Here is an 18674-nt window from a genome sequence, read left to right as displayed (position 1 = left end):
AAGTATTGTATAGTAGCGGTGAAAGCCTGCTTCACTCCCTTATACCCTTTTTAATCCGAGCGCTTCGTTCTTTGTCTTCCACTCTTGTTGTTCCCTCTTGGTATATTACTGGTCGTTCCCTATATCTTGCTCCTATTTTTCTGGGAATTTCGAACATCTTGCACCATTGTACATTGTCCTACGCTGTTTCTGAATCGGCGAATGCTATGAGCTTGTATTTATTTTTCTTCGCCCTTGGTAGCATGAGCTGTTTAGCACATTGTGCCACAGTTCTCGCACTTGTGGGCTCTAGCAGCCATCGGAATACTGAGGTTGATGATTTTCCGAAAGTCTGAGTCTATATCGCCAGTCTCTGTAGATTTTACGCATGGACGTGAATAATCGTTTTGTTGCCAGTACTACCAATAATTTTAGAAATTCCGATGGACTTTGTGGTTAACTTCTGTCTTATTTGATCTTATGTGTTCAGGGTTCATTTACACTCTACTAGTAATATTGGACCCTCCATCTCTTCCCTATCGAGCACTGTTTCATCTTCTATCACGCCAAACAATTCTATTCTCTCACAGAGGCCTTCAGTGTAATCTTTCCACCTACCCGCTCTCTCCTCTGCATTTAACAGTGTGATTCCCGTTGCACTCTTACCGTTACCACCCCTGCTTTTAATTTCGCTGAAATTTGTTTAGGCTTTTCCATATGCTAGGAAGTCCTTCCGACAATCATTTGTTTTTCAATTTCTTCACATTTTTCACGTAGCCATTCTGCCTTAGCTTTCCTGCACTTCCTGTTTACTTCATTCATAAGCGATTTGTATTTCTGGATTCCTGAATTTCCCTTAACATTTCTGTACTTCCTTCTTTCATCATATTTTACCCAAGGATTGTTTGCAGTTATATTCCTTGCACATAATTTTGTCTGTCCTACATCTGTGATTGTCCTTTTTATAAATGTCCACTGTCCATCAACTTAACTACCTATTCTGGTGTACCTTACTGCAGAATTCACATCCTTAGCGACTTCAAACGCTTCTCGTCATTTCTCGCTGCTTCAATATCCCCATTCTGTGGACACTGATTGGCTCTGAGCACTAGGGAACTTAACTGCTGAGGTCATCAATCTTCTATAACTTAGAACTACTTAAACCTAACTAAGGACGTCACACACATCCTTGCCCGAGGCAGGATTCGAACCTGCGACCGTAGCGGTCGCACGGTTCCAGACTGTAGCCCCTAGAACCGCTCGGCCACCCCCGCCGGCTGCACATTGATTCTTTCGGACGATTCTCTTAAACTTCAGTCAATTATTCATCATTACTAAATTATTATCTGAGTCTATATCTGCATCTGGGTGCGTCTTAAAATACAATATCTGCTTACAGAATCTCTGTCTGACCATGATGGTATCCAGCTGGACCCTCCTTGTGTCTTCCCCTCTTTTCCAAGTATACCTCCTCCTCCTGCGATTCTTGAACAAAGAGTTTACAACTACCGTCTGAAACTTACTGCAGAACTCAGTTAGTGTTTTCCCTTCCTCGTTACTGTTTCCAAGCACACATCCTGCCGTAACCATTTCTTCTATTCCTTCCCCTACAACCGTGTTCCACTCCCCCATGATTATTATAATTTCATCGCTCTGTGCATAATGAATTACCCGTTCAGTACTCTCATACACTCTACCTCTTCATTAACTACTTGCGACGTTGGCATGTACACCCACTTTTAATTTCACTGATCTTCCTCATCACTGAACAGTGGCTCACACTCTGTCTTACCTTGCTATTGATAACGCAGTGATAATATTTTCTTCCTGCTGTTGATATTACGCTATATTCGTCCGACCATAAATCTTTTTCTTCTTTCCATGTCACTTCACTGACGCTCGCTATATCTAGACTGAGAATTTTCATTTCTCTTTTCAGAGTGTGTAGCTGTGCTGCCACGTTCAGACTTCTGACGTTTCAATCTACATCTACATTTACATCTACATTTATACTCCGCAAACCACCCAACGGTGTGTAGCGGAGGGCACTTTACGTGCCACTGTCATTACCTACCTTTCCTGTTCCAGTCGCGTATGGTTCGCGGGAAGAACGATTGTCTGAAAGCCTCCGTGCGCGCTCTAATCTCTAATTTTCCATTCTTGATCTCCTCGGGAGGTATAAGTAGGGGGAAGCAATATATTCAATACCTCATCTAGAAACGCACCCTCTCGAAACCTGGCGAGCAAGCTACACCGCAATGCAGAGTGCCTCTCTTCCAAAGTCTGCCACTTGAGTTTGCTAAACATCTCTGTAACGCTATCACGGTTACCAAATAACCCTGTGACGAAACGCGCCGCTCTTCTCTGGATCTTCTCTATCGCCTCCGTCAACCCGATCTGGTACGGATCCCACACTGATGAGCAATACTCAACTGTGGGTCGAACGAGTGTTTTGTAAGCCACCTCCTTTGTTGAAGGACTGCATTTTCTAAGGACTCTTCCAATGAATCTCAACTTGGTACCCGCCTTACCAACAATTAATTTTATGTGATCATACCACTTCAAATCGTTCCGCGCGCATACTCCCAGATATTTTAAAGAAGTAACTGCTACCAGTGTTTGTTCCGCTATCATATAATCATACAATAAAGGATCCTTCTTTCTATGTATTCGCAATACATTACATTTATCTATGTTAAGGGTCAGTTACCAGTCCCTGCACCAAGTGCCTATCCGCTGCAGATGTTCCAGCATTTCTATGTAATTTTCTAATGCTGCAACTTCTCTGTATACTAGAGCATCATCCGCGAAAAGCCGCATGAAACTTCCGACACTATCTACTAGGTCATTTATATATATTGTGAAAAGCAATGGTCCCATACCACTCCCCTGTGGCACGCCAGAGGTTACCTTAACGTCTGTAGACGTCTCTCCATTGATAACAACATACGGTGTTCTGTTTCCTAAAAACTCTTCAATCCAGCCACACAGCTGGTCTGATATTCCGTAGGCTCGTACTCTGTTTATCAGGCGACAGTGCGAAACTGTATCGAACGCCTTCCAGAAGTCAAGGAAAATAGCATTTACCTGGGAGCCTGTATGTAATATTTTCTGGGTCTCATGAACAAATAAAGCGAGTTTGGTCTCACACGATCGCTGTTTCCGCAATCCATGTTTATTGCTGCAGAGTAAATTCTGGGTTTCCAAAAACGACATGATACTCGAGTAAAAAACATGTTCTAAAATTTTACAACACATCGACGTCAGAGATATGGGTCTATTGTTTTGCGCATCTGCTCGACGACCCTTCTTGAAGACTGGGACTACCTGTGCTCTTTTCCAATCATCTGGAACCTTCCGTTACCCTAGAGACTTGCGGTACACGGCTGTTAGAAGGAGGGCAAGTTCTTTCGCGTACTCTGTGTAGAATCGAATTGGTATCCCGTCAGGTCTAGTGGACTTTCCTATGTTGAGTGATTGGAGTTGCTTTTCTATTCCTTGGACATTTATTTCGATGTCAGCCATTTTTTCGTTTGTGCGAGGACTTAGAGAAGGAACTGCAGTGCGGCCTTCCTCTGTGAAACAGCTTTGGAAATTGGTGTTTAGTATTTCAGCTTTACGCGTGCCATCCTCTGTTTCAATGCCATCATCACCCCGGAGTGTCTGGATATGCTGTTTCGAGCCACTTACTGATTTAACGTAAGACCAGAACTTCCTAGGATTTTCTGTCCAGTCGGTACATTGAATTTTACTTTCGAATTCACTGAATGCTTCACGCATAGCCCTCCTTACGGTAACTTTGACATCGTTTAGCTTCTGGTTGTCTGAGAGGTTTTGGCTGCGTTTAAACATGGGTTGAAGCTCTCCTTGCTTTCGCAGTAGTTTCCTAACTTTGGTATTGAACCACGGTGGGTTTTTCCCGTCCCTCACAGTTTTACTCGGCACGTACCTGTCTAAAACGCATTTTACGATTGCCTTGAACTTTTTTCATAAACACTCAACATTGTCAGTGTCGGAACAGAAATTTTCGTTTTGATCTGTTAGGTAGTCTGAAATCTGCCTTAAATTACTCTTGCTAAACAGATAAACCTTCCTCCCTTTGTTTATATTCCTATTAACTTTTATATTCAGGGATGCTGCAACGGTCTTCTTATCACTAATTCCCTGATCTGCACTTACAGAGTCGCAAAGTTCGGGTCTGTTTGTTATCAGTAGGCACAAGATGTTATCTCCACGAGTCGGTTCCGTGTTTAATTGCTCGAGGTAATTTTCGGATAGTGCACTCAGTATAATGTCACTCGAAGCTCTGTCCATACCACCCGTCCTAAACATCTGAGTGTCCCAGTCTATATCTGGTAAATTGAAATCTCCACCTAAGACTATAACATGCTGAGAAAATTTATGTGAAATGTATTCCAAATTTTCTCTCAGTTGTTCTGCCACTAATGCTACTGAGTCGGAAGGTCGGTAAATAGAGCCAACTATTAACCTAGCTCGGTTGTTGAGTGTAACCTTCACCCATAATACACTCCTGGAAATTGAAATAAGAACACCGTGAATTCATTGTCCCAGAAAGGGGAAACTTTATTGACACATTCCTGGGGTCAGATACATCACATGATCACACTGACAGAACCACAGTCACATAGACACAGGCAACAGAGCATGCACAATGTCGGCACTAGTACAGTGTATATCCACCTTTCGCAGCAATGCAGGCTGCTATTCTCCCATGGAGACGATCGTAGAGATGCTGGATGTAGTCCTGTGGAACGGCTTGCCATGCCATTTCCACCTGGCGCCTCAGTTGGACCAGCGTTCGTGCTGGACGTGCAGACCGCGTGAGACGACGCTTCATCCAGTCCCAAACATGCTCAATCGGGGACAGATCCGGAGATCTTGCTGGCCAGGGTAGTTGACTTACGCCTTCTAGAGCACGTTGGGTGGCACGGGATACATGCGGACGTGCATTGTCCTGTCGGAACAGCAAGTTCCCTTGCCGGTCTAGGAATGGTAGAACGATGGGCTCGATGACGGTTTGGATGTACCGTGCACTATTCAGTGTCCCTTCGACGATCACCAGTGATGTACGGCCAGTGTACGAGATCGCTCCCCACACCATGATGCCGGGTGTTGGCCCTGTGTGCCTCGGTCGTATGCAGTCCTGATTGTGGCGCTCACCTGCACGGCGCCAAACACGCATACGACCATCATTGGCACCAAGGCAGAAGCGACTCTCATCGCTGAAGACGACACGTCTCCATTCGTCCCTCCATTCACGCCTGTCGCGACACCACTGGAGGCGGGCTGCACAATGTTGGGGCGTGAGCGGAAGACGGCCTAACGGTGTGCGGGACCGTAGCCCAGCTTCATGGGGACGGTTGCGAATGGTCCTCGCTGATACCCCAGGAGCAACAGTGTCCCTAATTTGCTGGGAAGTGGCGGTGCGGTCCCCTACGGCACTGCGTAGGATCCTACGGTCTTGGCGTGCATCCGTGCGTCGCTGCGGTCCGGTCCCAGGTCGACGGGCACGTGCACCTTCCGCCGACCACTGGCGACAACATCGATGTACTGTGGAGACCTCACGCCCCACGTGTTGAGCAATTCGGCGGTACGTCCACCCGGCCTCCCGCATGCCCACTATACGCCCTCGCTCAAAGTCCGTCAACTGCACCTACGGTTCACGTCCACGCTGTCGCGGCATGCTACCAGTGTTAAAGACTGCGATGGAGCTCCGTATGCCACGGCAAACTGGCTGACACTGACGGCGGCGGTGCACAAATGCTGCGCAGCTAGCGCCATTCGACGGCCAACACCGCGGTTCCTGGTGTGTCCGCTGTGCCGTGCGTGTGATCATTGCTTGTACAGCCCTCTCGCAGTGTCCGGAGCAAGTATGGTGGGTCTGACACACCGGTGTCAATGTGTTCTTTTTTCCATTTCCAGGAGTGTATTTCACAGGAACTGTCCACTTCTACTTCACTACAGGATAAACTACTACTAACAGCGACAAACACGCCACCACCGGTTGCATGCAATCTATCCTTTCTAAACATCGTCTGTGCCTTTGTAAAAATTTCGGCAGAATTTATCTCTGGCTTCAGCCAGCTTTCTGTACCTATAACGATTTCAACCTCGGTACTTTCTATCAGCGCTTGAAGTTCCGGTACTTTACCAATGCAGCTTCGACAGTTTACAATTACAATACCGATTGCTGCATGGTCCCCGCATGTCCTGACTTTGTCCCGCACCCTTTGAGGCTGTTTCCCTTCTGTACTCGCCCGAAGCCGTCTAACCTAAAAAACCACCCAGTCCACGCCACGCAACCCCTGCTACCCTTGTAGCCGCTTGCTGCGTGGTGTGGACTCCTGACCTATCCAGCGGAACCCGAAACTCCACCACGCTATGGCGCAAGTCGAGAAATCTGCAGCCCAAACGGTCGCAGAACCGTCTCAGCCTCTGATTCAGACCCTCCATTCGGCTCTGTAGCAAAGGTCCGCAGTCAGTCCTGTCGACGATGCTGCAGATGATAAGCTCTGCTTTCATCCCCCTAGCGAGACTGGCAGTCTTCACCAAATCAGATAGCCGCAGGAAGCCAGACAGGATTTCCTCCGATTTGTAGCGACACACATCATTGGTGCTGACATGAGCGACCATCTGCAGATGGGTGCACCCTGTATCCTTCATGGCATCCGGAAGGATCCATTCCACATCTGGAATGACTCCCCCCGGTATGCACACGGAATGCACATTGGTTTTATTCCCCTCTCTTGCTGCCATATCCCTAAGAGGCCCCATTACCCGCCTGACGTTGGCGCTCCCAACTACCAGTAAGCCCACCCTTAGCAACCGCCCGGATCTTGCAGACTGAGGGGCAACCTCCAAGACAAGCAGCCATGTCCGGCCGAAGATCAGTATCAGCCTGAGACAGAGCCTGAAACCGGTTCGTCAGACAAACTGGAGAGGCCTTCCGTTCAGCCCTCCGGAATGTCTTTCGCCCCCTGCCACACCTCGAGAAGATCTCCCACCCTACCACAGGTGAGGGAGCAGCCTCAATGTGGGCAGTATCCCGGGCAGCCACAGTCGTAGTCCGATCGGGGGATGCGTGGGACGAGCTGTCCGTCCTCGACAAACCCCCATCCAGATGCCCACAGTGATGCCCATTGGCAACAGCCTCAAGCTGTGTGACCGAAGCCAACTCTGCCTGAAGCTGGGAGCGAAGCGATGCCAACTCAGCCTGCATCTGAACACAGCAGTTGCAGTCTCTCAGAATGTTATCCTACCATTGGTTATTCCATCTTTGTTTTGTGGTCACACCCCAATCCCCACCCTCCTCCCCCCTTGGCAATCACGACTCGAATCTCCACTTGGCACTAGTCCGGAATATTTTGCCAGCGCAGAGACATCACGGGACTTTCATCAGTTAAAGGCGCCTGTCCTGTGGATAGACTTTTTTTTTATTTTTTATTTTTTTTTTTTTTTTGGTCATCAGTCTACTGACTAGTTTGATGTGTCCCGCCACGAATTCCTTTCCTGTGCTAACCTCTTCATCTCAGAGTAGCACTTGCAACCTACGTCCTCAATTATTTGCTTGATGTATTCCAATAACTGTCTTCCTCTACAGTTTTTGCCCTCTACAGCTCCCTCTAGTACCATGGAAGTCATTCCCTCATGTCTTAGCAGATGTCCTATCATGCTGTCCCTTCTCCTTATCAGTGTTTTACACATATTTCTTTCCTCTCCGATTCTGCGTAGAACCTCCTCATTCTTTACCTTATCAGTCCACCTAATTTTCAACATTCGTCTGTAGCACCACATCTCAAATGCTTCGATTCTCTTCCGCTCCGGTTTTCCCACAGTCCATGTTTCACTACCATACAATGCTGTACTCCAGACGTACATCCAAAGAAATTTCTTCCTCAAATTAAGGCCGTTATTTGATATTAGTAGACTTCTCTTGGCTAGAAATGCCTTTTTTGCCATAGCGTGTCTGCTTTTGATGTCCTCCTTGCTCCGTCCGTCATTGGTTATTTTACAGCCTAGGTAGCAGAATTCCTTAACTTCTTTGACTTCGTGAGCATCAATCCTGATGTTAAGTTTCTCGCTGTTCTCATTTCTACTACTTCTCATTACCATCGTCTTTCTCCGATTTACTCTCAAACTATACTGTGTGCTCATTAGACTGTTCATTCCGTTCAGCAGATCATTTAATTCTTCTTCACTTTCACTCAGGATAGCAATGTCATCAGCGAATCGTATCATTGATATCCTTTCACCTTGTATTTTAATTTCACTCCTGAACCTTTCTTTTATTTCCATCATAGCTTCCTCGATGTACAGATTGAAGAGTAGGGGCGAAAGGCTACAGCCTTGTCTTACACCCTTCTTAGTACGAGCAGTTCGTTCTTGATCGTCCAGTCTTATTATTCTCTCTTGGTTGTTGTACTTATTGTATATGACCCGTCTCTCCCTATAGCTTACCCCTACTTTTTTCAGAATCTCTAACAGCTTGCATCATTTTATATTGTCGAACGCTTTTTCCAGGTCGACAAATCCTATGAAAGTGTCTTGATTTTTCTTTAACCTTGCTTCCATTATTAGCCGTAACGTCAGAATTGCCTCTCTCGTCCCTTTACCTTCCCTAAAGCCAAACTGATCGTCACCTAGCGCTTTCCCAATTTTCTTTTCCATTCTTCTGTATTTTACTCTTGTAAGCAGCTTCGATGCATGATCTGTTAAGCTGATTGTGCGATAATTCTCGCACTTGTCAGCTCTTGCCGTCTTCGGAATCGTGTGGATGATGCTTTTCCGAAAGTCAGATGGTACATCGCCAGACTCATATATTCTACACACCAACGTGAATAGTCGTTTTGTTGTCACTTCCCCCAATGATTTTAGAAATTCTGATGGAATGTTATCTATCCCTTCTGCCTTATTTGACCGTAAGTCCTCCAAAGCCCTTTTAAATTCCGATTCTAATTCTGGATCCCCTATCTCTTCTAAATCGACTCCTGTTTCTTCTTCTATCACATCAGACAAATTTTCACCCTCATAGAGGCTTTCAATGTATTCTTTCCACCTATCTGCTCTCTCCTCTGCATTTAACAGTGGAATTCCCGTTGCTCTCTTAATGTTATCACCGTTGCTTTTAATGTCACCAAAGGTTGTTTTGACTTTCTTGTATGCTGAGTCTGTCCTTCCTTCTTTTTCGATGTCTTCACATTTTTCCTGCAGCCATTTCGTCTTAGCTTTCCTGCACTTCCTATTTATTTCATTCCTCAGCGAATTGTATTTCTGTATTCCTGATTTTCCCGGAACATTTTTGTACTTCCTCCATTCATCAATCAACTGAAGTATTTCTCCTGTTACCCATGGTTTCTTCACAGCTATCTTCTTTGTACCTATGTTTTCCTTCCCCACTTCTGTGATGGCCCTTTTTAGAGATGTCCATTCCTCTTCTACTGCCTACTGCGCTATTCCTTATTGCTGTATCTATAGCGTTAGAGAACTTCAAACGTATCTCGTCATTCCTTAGTACTTCCGTATCCCACTTATTTGTGTATTGATTCTTCCTGACTAATGTCGAACTTCAGCCTACTCTTCATCACTACTATATTGTGATCTGAGTCTATATCTGCTCCTGGGTACGCCTTACAATCCAGTATCTGATTTCGGAATCTCTGTCTGATCATGATGTAATCTAATTGAAATCTCCCCGTATCTCCCGGCCTTTTCCAAGTATACCTCCTCCTCTCGTGATTCTTGAACAGGGTATTCGCTGTGACTAGCTGAAACTTGTTACATAACTCAATTAGTCTTTCTCCTCTTTCATTCCTTGTCCCAAGCCCACATTCTCCTGTAACCTTTTCTTCTACTCCTTCCCCTACAACTGCATTCCAGTCGCCCATGACTATTAGATTTTCGTCCCCCTTTACATACTGCATTACCCTTTCAATATCCTCATACACTTCCTCTATCTGTTCATCTTCAGCTTGCGACGTCGGCATGTATACCTGAACTATCGTTGTCGGTGTTGGTCTGCTGTCAATTCTGATTAGAACAACCCGGTCACTGAACTGTTCACAGTAACACACCCTCTGCCCTACCTTCCTATTCATAACGAATCCTACACCTGTTATACCATTTTCTGCTGCTGTTGGTATTACCCGATACTCATCTGACCAGAAATCCTTGTCTTCCTTCCACTTCACTTCACTGACCCCTACTATATCTAGATTGAGCCTTTGCATTTCCCTTTTCAGATTTTCTAGTTTCCGTACCACGTTCAAGCTTCTGACATTCGACGCCCCGACTCGTAGAACGTTATCGTTTCGTTGATTATTCAATCTTGTTCTCATGGTAACTTCCCCCTTGGCAGTCCCCTCTCGGAGATCCGAATGGGGAACTATTCCGGAATCTTTTGCCAATGGAGAGATCATCATGACACATCTTCAAATACAGGCCACATGTCCTGTGGATACACGTTACGTGTCTTTAATGCAGTGGTTTCCATTGCCTTCTGCATCCTCATGTCGTTGATCATTGCTGATTCTTCCGCCTTTAGGGCAATTTCCCACCCCTAGGACAAGAGAGTGCCCTGAACCCCTATCCGCTCCTCCGCACTCTTTGACAAGGCCGTTTGCAGAATGAGGCTGACTTCTTATGCCGGAAGTCTTCGGGCGCCAATGCTGATTATTTATCAAAATTTAGGCAGTGGCGGGGATCGAACCCGGGACCGAAGACGTTTTGGTTATGAATCAAAGACGCTACCCCTATACCACGTGTACGTCGCCTATGTTCTGTAATCCTGGTGTTGATTGACCGTCCAGTCATTCCAACATAAACTTTTCCGCATGTGTATGGCGTGCGGTATGTTTCCGACACTGCAAGTGGTTCCCTTTTCTCCTTTGCCGATACGAGATACTCTTTAATCTTCATTGCCAGTTTGTAAATACTATTTACGTCATGTTTGCGTAGTAAGCCTCAAGGTAAATGAATCCTGGTTTCCCGTGCTGCGGCGAACGTCCGTTGCGGGTAGCGAGAGAAGCGCACTGGAAGTGACCGCGGAGAAGCCCTTGGGCGTTGGCGCGCCAGGTACATACCAAGTGCAGAAGTATGGAACCGGAATTTCCCTATACATGGTGCTATACGTCAGTGTAGGGCCCGTGAGACGGCGTCTGCAGCGCCATCTGCTGTCTGTAACGGCTGACGGCGAATGTCGACACACAGTAACCCAAGTTCCATACGTTGGTATCTGTTTCAAAACCGTAAAAAATGTCGAGTTTTGTGCCTACGATTTGCTGACAGCATTGGTTTTCTGTTATCATTTCAAGAAAAGTCCTGCAGAATGGCACTGAATCTTTGTCGAATCGGCGAACGTGCGACAGGGAAAACACAGTGTTTCGAGTGGTTAAAAAAATTCAAAAGTGGTGATTTTGAGGACGAGCGCGGGAAACCACCGAAAATGTTCAAAGACATCGAATTGCAGGGCTTATTCGATGGTTCAGAATCAAATGGCTCTGATCCACTATGGGGCTGAGGTCATCAGTGACCTAGAACTTAGAACTACTTAAACGTAACTAACCTAAGGACATCACACACATCCATGCCCGAGGCAGGATTGGAACCTGCAACCGTAGCGGTCGCACGGTTCGAGACTGTAGAGCTTAGAACCGCTCGGCCACCCCGGCCGGCGCTTATTGGATGAAGATGATATTCAGGCACTCACAGAACAAATGAATGCGCCGCAGAAGGCCATTTCTCTTCGGTTGAAAGCTACGAGAAAGGTGCAGAATGTGGGAAAATGGGTTCCACATGAACTGAAAGGAAGATAGCAAGCAAATCTAAAGAACATGCTGCTCGTCAGATACAAAAGAAAGTCTTTCCTCCATCGAATAGGGACAGGCGATGAAAAATGGATATATTTTGAGAATCCAGAGCGTCGTAAATCATGGGTGAATCCAGACGAACCATCTACATCCACTGCAAGACCAAATCGCTTTGCAAAGAAGACAATGCTCTGAGTTTGATGGGATCAGAAGGGTGTCATCTATTATAAGCTGCTAAAACCTGGTGAAACCGTTAACACTGATCGCTACCAACAGCAAACTGTCGATTTAAATTGAGCATTACGTGAAAAACGACCGGAATATTGGAAAAGGCAACACAAAGTCATATTACTCCATGATAACGCCACATTACTCACAGCAAAACGGGTCAGGGAAACAATCGAGGCGTTCAGTTGGGAAATACTAGGGAACGCGGCGTATTCTCCAGACTTGTCTCCGACCGATTGTCATCTGTTTGCATCACTGGGATGTGCTCTCGACGAACAACGCTTCAATTAGTATGAAAATGTACGAGAATGTCTCGCTGAGTGGTTCGCTTCAAAGAACAACTGTTTCTCTGACGTGGCATTCATAGCCTGCCGGAGAGGTGGTAGAAATGTATAAATAGCAGTGGGGGTTATTTTGAATAACATATTGTTTATCTGTTTCAGATGACAGAGGTGTAATTATTGCAACAAAATCACAGTTTCATGCTTCTACACCTGGTACAGTCTGCAGCCGCGAGCTAGCCTCCGGTCGACACCAGCAACGAAGGGCGAAGTTTCGACAATGGCAGCCACTCGTGCTGGCGGAAAAGTCAGAAAAATCAGCTGACAAACGTCGACCGAAGTATCCGAGACAGAACACAACAGGCAGCTTGATAACGCATTTCCTTATTCGGCACGGGATCACGAACCTCCACGTAAGACAAAAATCGGTTTCATATTCACAATAGACACATTCAAATCGTATTACGAAGAGTCCAATATAGCAGAATTCGTCTCTTTCAGAATTACGATACTTGCATGACAAAATCCTATAATTCTATTTTCAAAAACCAAGCTGAATAGACGTATCTGTATTTAAGACAGCTGTGAAAGGAGAATGATCGTCGTTTAGTGAAGACTTCGTCACAATTCATAGTCATGAAAAGAGGGTTACGATATATGAACTGTTGTAGGGGATATATAAGATGAACAGCTTAGCTGCTTGCATTCTGTGTATGGAACAACGCGATCCAAAATGGCCGGGGCAGTAGACGAGAACACTGATGCAATATTGACGGCTATAATTAACTTTGACACAGTATTCATGTATATGTTCATTCGCTAATCACTGTAATTACGAGTATAGTTGAAAGTATGTCTGACGTCGTGGTACCACGCAGCATAGCAACACTACTGGCCATTAAAATTGCTACACCAAGAAGAAATGCAAGTGATAAACGGGTATTCATTGGATAGATTATTCGATGTATTCTGACCCTTAACATAGAGAAATGTAATGTATTGCGAATACATAGAAAGAAGGATCCTTTATTGTATGATTATATGATAGCGGAACAAACACTGGTAGCAGTTACTCCTCTAAAATATCTGGGAGTATGCGTGCGGAACGATTTGAAATGGAATGATCATATAAAATTAATTGTTGGTAAGGGGGGTGCCAGGTTGAGGTTCATTGGGAGAGTACTTACAAAATGTAGTCCATCAACAAAGGAGGTGGCTTACAAAACACTCGTTCGACCTATACTTGAGTATTGCTCATCAGTGTGGGATTCGTACCAGATCGCGTTGACGGAGGCGATAGAGAAGATCCAAAGAAGAGCGGCGCGTTTCGTCACAGGGTTATTTGGTAACCGTGATAGCGTTACAGAGATGTTTAGCGAACTCAAGTGGAGACTCTGCAAGAGAGGCGCTCTGCATTGCGGTGTAGCTTGCTCGCCAGGTTTCGAGAGGGTGCGTTTCTGGATAAGGTATCGAATATATTGCTTCCCCCTACTTATACCTCCCGAGGAGATCACGAATGTAAAATCTGAGAGATCCGAGTGCGTACGGAGGCTTTCAGACAGTCGTTCTTCCCACGAACCACACGCGACTGCAACAGAAAAGAGAGGTAATGACAGTGGCACGTAAAGTGCCCTCCGCCACACACCGTTGGGTGGCTTGCGGAGTATAAATGTAGATGTAGATACTATAAATGATATGTGATTACATTTTCGTGCAATTCGGGTGCATAGATCCTGAGAAATCAGTACCCAGAACAACCACCACTGGCCGTAATAGCGGCCTTGATACGTAAAGTGCCCTCAGCCACACACCGTTGGGTGGCTTGCGGAGTATAAATGTAGATGTAGATACTATAAATGACATGTGATTACATTTTCATGCAATTTGGGTGCATAGATCCTGAGAAATCAGTACCCAGAACAACCACCACTGGCCGTAATAGCGGCCTTGATACGCCTAGGCACTGAGTCCAACATAACTTGGATGGCGCGTACAAGTACAGCTGCAGATGCAGCTTCGATACCACAGTTCATCAAGAGTAGTGACTGGCGTACTGCGACGAGCCAGATGCTCGGCCACCATTGACCAGACGTTTTCACTTGGTGAGAAATCTGGAGACTGTGCTGGCCGGGGCAGCAGTCGAACATTTTCTGTATCCACAAAGACCCGTACAGGACCTGCAACATGCGATCGTGCATTATCCTGCTCAAATGTAGGGTTTCGCAGGGATCAAATGAAGGGTAGAGCCACGCGTCGTAACACATCTGAAATGTAACGTCCAATGTTCAAAGTGCCGTCAGTGCGAAGAAGAGGTGACCGAGACGTGTAACCAATGGCACCCCGTACCATCACGCTGGGTCACCGGGTGATACACCAGTATGGCAATGACGAATACACGCTTCCAATTTGCGTTAACCGCGATGTCGCCAAACACGGATACGACCATCATGATGCTGTACAGAGAACCTGGATTCATCCGAAAAAATGACGTTTTGCCATTCGTGCAGCCAGGTTCGTCGTTGAGTACACCATCGCAGGCGCTCCTGCCTGAGATGCAGCGTCAAGGGTAACCGCAGCCATGGTCTCCGAGCTGATATTCCATGCAGCTGCAACCGTCGTCGAACTGTTCGTGCAGATGGTTGTTGTCTTGCAAATGTCCCCATCTGTTGACTCAGGGAATGAGACGTGGCTGCACGATCCGTTACAGCATGCGGATAAGATGCATCTCGACTGCTAGGCCGATACGAGGCCGTTGGGATCCAGCACGGCGTTCCGTATTACCCTCCTGAACCCACCCATTCCATATTCTGCTAACAGTCATTGGATCTCGACCAACGCGAGTAGCAATGTCGCGATACGATAAACGCAATCGCGATAGGCTATAATCCGACGTTTATCAAAATCGGAAACGTGATGGTACGCATTTCTCCTCCTTACACGAGGCATCACAACAACGTTTCACGATGCAACGCCGGTCAACTGCTTTTTGTGTGTGAGAAATCGGTTGGAAACTTTCCTCATGTCAGCACGTTGTAGGTGTCGCCACCGGCGCCAACCTTGTGTGAATGCTCTGAAAAGCTAATCATTTGCATGTCACTGCATCTTCTTCCTGTCGGTTACATTTCGTGTCTGTAGCACATCATCTTCGTGGTGTAGCAATTTTAATGGCCAGCAGTGTATCTTTCAGTCTCTAACGCAGAGTTACACGCGTCGACTACAACCAAACAGACTTCACTGGCGTAACACTCGCGCCACGTGGACCTCAGCAGTTGATGCCTCCACGTACTCGTGACCTGTGTGAATGAAAAAGTAATTACACTGAGTAACACATCGAGTGCCTCATGTAAAATTCTGCAAAAATATTGCTCAAGTACTAAGCGAACGTACCAGAAAATTGAAGCATAGAGCATTACCTGTGATAGCTTTCACGGCCCGACCTTCACGACGGATATTCACATCAACGCAAAACACTGCGAATTCCTACGGGGGATGCAGAAGGGCGCTGGAAACTCGCCCGGATTAAGCGGCCCGCTTGCAGAGCCGTCGCAGCCGCAAATCGGAAGAGGCTGTTAATGGCACGCCGTCTTCAATTACCTCCGGACTGGAATGGAGCGCGCCAGGCGTCGTGAATATGTATTAATCACAATCCTTAGGGAAATATGGGAGAGGCGTGCTGCGATGCAGTGCGCTGCGCGGCGCGGCGCGGCGAGGGGAGAAATCGAGAGGGAAGCGCCAGGGGTGAGCTCTCGACGTCAAACTGCGGCCGCGGCAAGGTACGAAGCGAGAGGGAGAGGCGGTGCGGCGAGCAATGGGGAGAGCCAATTCCGCTCGAAATTTTGTTCCTAGAGTCGCCGTCACGCGTCAGTGAAAGAGTACTGCAAGTACAATTTTATTGAGTGCAGTAGAGCCATTTCGTAATCCCTGTTCTGCTATAAGTGGACATCTTTTTATAGCAGTGACTACGTTGTACAACCGAACAAGGTTAAATGATAGTTTGACGATTTACTCTCTCGCATGCTTGCGAAACTACCGGGTGATCAAAAAGTCAGTATAAATTTGAAAACTGAATAAATCACGGAATAATGTAGATAGCGAGGTACAAAATGACACACATGCTTGGAATGACATGGGCTTTTATTAGAACAAAAAAAAAGAATACAAAAGTTCAAAAAATGTCCACAGATGGCACTTCATCTGATCAGAATAGCAATAATTAGCATAACAAAGTAAGGCAAAGCAAATATGATGTTCTTTACAGGAAATGCTCAATATGTCCAACATCATTCCTCAACTATAGCTGTAGTCGAGGAATAATGATAGTTTGACGATTTACTCTCTCACATGCTTGCAAAACTACCGGGTGATCAAAAAGTCAGCATAAATTTGAAAACTGAATAAATCAAGTAATAATGTACATAGCGAGGTACAAAATGACACACATGCTTGGAATGACATGGGCTTTTATTAGAACAAAAAAATATAGAAAAGTTCAAAAAATGTCCACAGATGGCACTTCATCTGATCAGAATAGCAATAATTAGCACAACAAAGTAAGACAAAGCAAATATGATGTTCTTTACAGGAAATGCTCAATATGTCCACCATCATTCCTCAACAATAGCTGTAGTCGAGGAATAATGTTGTGAACAGCACTGTAAAGCATGTCCGGAGTTATGGTGAGGCATTGGCGTCGGATGTTGTCTTACAGCATCCCTAGAGATGTCGGTCGATCACGATACACTTGCGACTTCAGGTAACCCCAAAGCCAATAATCGCACAGACTGAGGTCTGGGGACCTGGGAGGCCAAGCATGACGAAAGTGGCGACTGAGCACACGATAATCACCAAACGACGCGCGCAAGAGATCTTTCACGCGCCATCTGTCGGAGGACATTTGTGAACTTTGTCTTTTTTTTAGCTCTAATAAAACCCCATGTCATTCCAAGATTGTGTGTCAATTTTTACCTCTCTATCTGCATTATTCCGTGGTATATTAAGTTTTCAAATTTATACTGACTTTTTGATCACTCTGTATATGCTTACTACAAGCTAGTAGAACTTCTTCGGAAACATGTGAGATATCGATTTTAATTACTGAAGGGAAAAAATACAAAAAGTAGAACAAGTGAAACAGTCAAAAGGGAAATAATTATACCTATAAAAAGCGCAAAATAGCAAAGCAGGATAGCCGGCCAGAGTGGCCGAGCGGTTATAGGCGCTACAGTCTGGAACTGCGCGACCGCTACGGTCGCCGGTTCGAATCCTGCCTCGGGCACGGATGTGTGTGATGTCCTTAGGTTGGTTAGGTTTCAGTAGTTCTAAGTTATAGGGGACTGATGATCTCAGCAATTAAGTCCCATAGTGGTCAGAGACATTTGAACCATTTGAATAAAGCACGATACCTACACGGAAATGACCAAGCTGTAAAAGATTCGTGACTATTGGAAAGATTGGTGTGGCCTACAGGAAAATTAAAGAGACATTTGGAAGAAACAGAATATCGAGAGCTCAGATGACAACACAGTACCAAGTGAAGAAGGAAAGGCTGAAGCATGCAATCAGTACTTCGAGAGGCAATACAAGGGATATCAGCTTGAAGGCCGTTTTATACCGAGGAGAGGAAATACGTAAACAACAGATGAATGACACAATATTGCGAGAAGAGTTTTAAGGAGACCTGAAAGACCTAAGTCAAAAATAGACACCAAAGTTGGATGATAATCCCGCAGAATTTTTGACATTCTTGAGATGAGCAGCCATGTTAGAACTACTGCACATGCAACTTAAGATACATAATAGTATTTAAGGAAGTCAGCAGCTGCGAGGTGAGTTGATGCCAGCCATGTGTCTGGTGGGACGTCATAGAAACAGAAATGACAACCTAAACATTTATTCCTACCATCTTGACGTTTGGCAATCGTATTTAAACTTTAATGAAGGATAAAAGCAGCCAACTGGTTGCAGAAATTTTATTGCACTGACCTGATTTAGATATCGAGAAAGGGTATGTTTCTCAGAATTATTTATATTTACGTATAAAATTTTTTTAATCGACATAGAAGACCAACAATTATTTCCAAAACCTTAAGTATCAGTGGAAATACACTCCTGGAAATGGAAAAAAGAACACATTGACACCGATGTGTCAGACCCACCATACTTGCCCGGACACTGCGAGAGGGCTGTACAAGCAATGATCACACGCACGGCACAGCGGACACACCAGGAACCGCGGTGTTGGCCGTCGAATGGCGCTAGCTGCGCAGCATTTGTGCACCGCCGCCGTCAGTGTCAGCCAGTTTGCCGTGGCATACGGAGCTCCATCGCAGTCTTTAACACTGGTAGCATGCCGCGACGGCGT

The sequence above is a fragment of the Schistocerca cancellata genome, unplaced genomic scaffold, assembly GCF_023864275.1.
Source record: "Schistocerca cancellata isolate TAMUIC-IGC-003103 unplaced genomic scaffold, iqSchCanc2.1 HiC_scaffold_1104, whole genome shotgun sequence".
Lineage (NCBI taxonomy): Eukaryota > Metazoa > Arthropoda > Insecta > Orthoptera > Acrididae > Schistocerca > Schistocerca cancellata.
The sequence above is the reverse complement of the archived record's forward strand: the minus strand, read 5'-3'. Positions refer to the sequence as shown.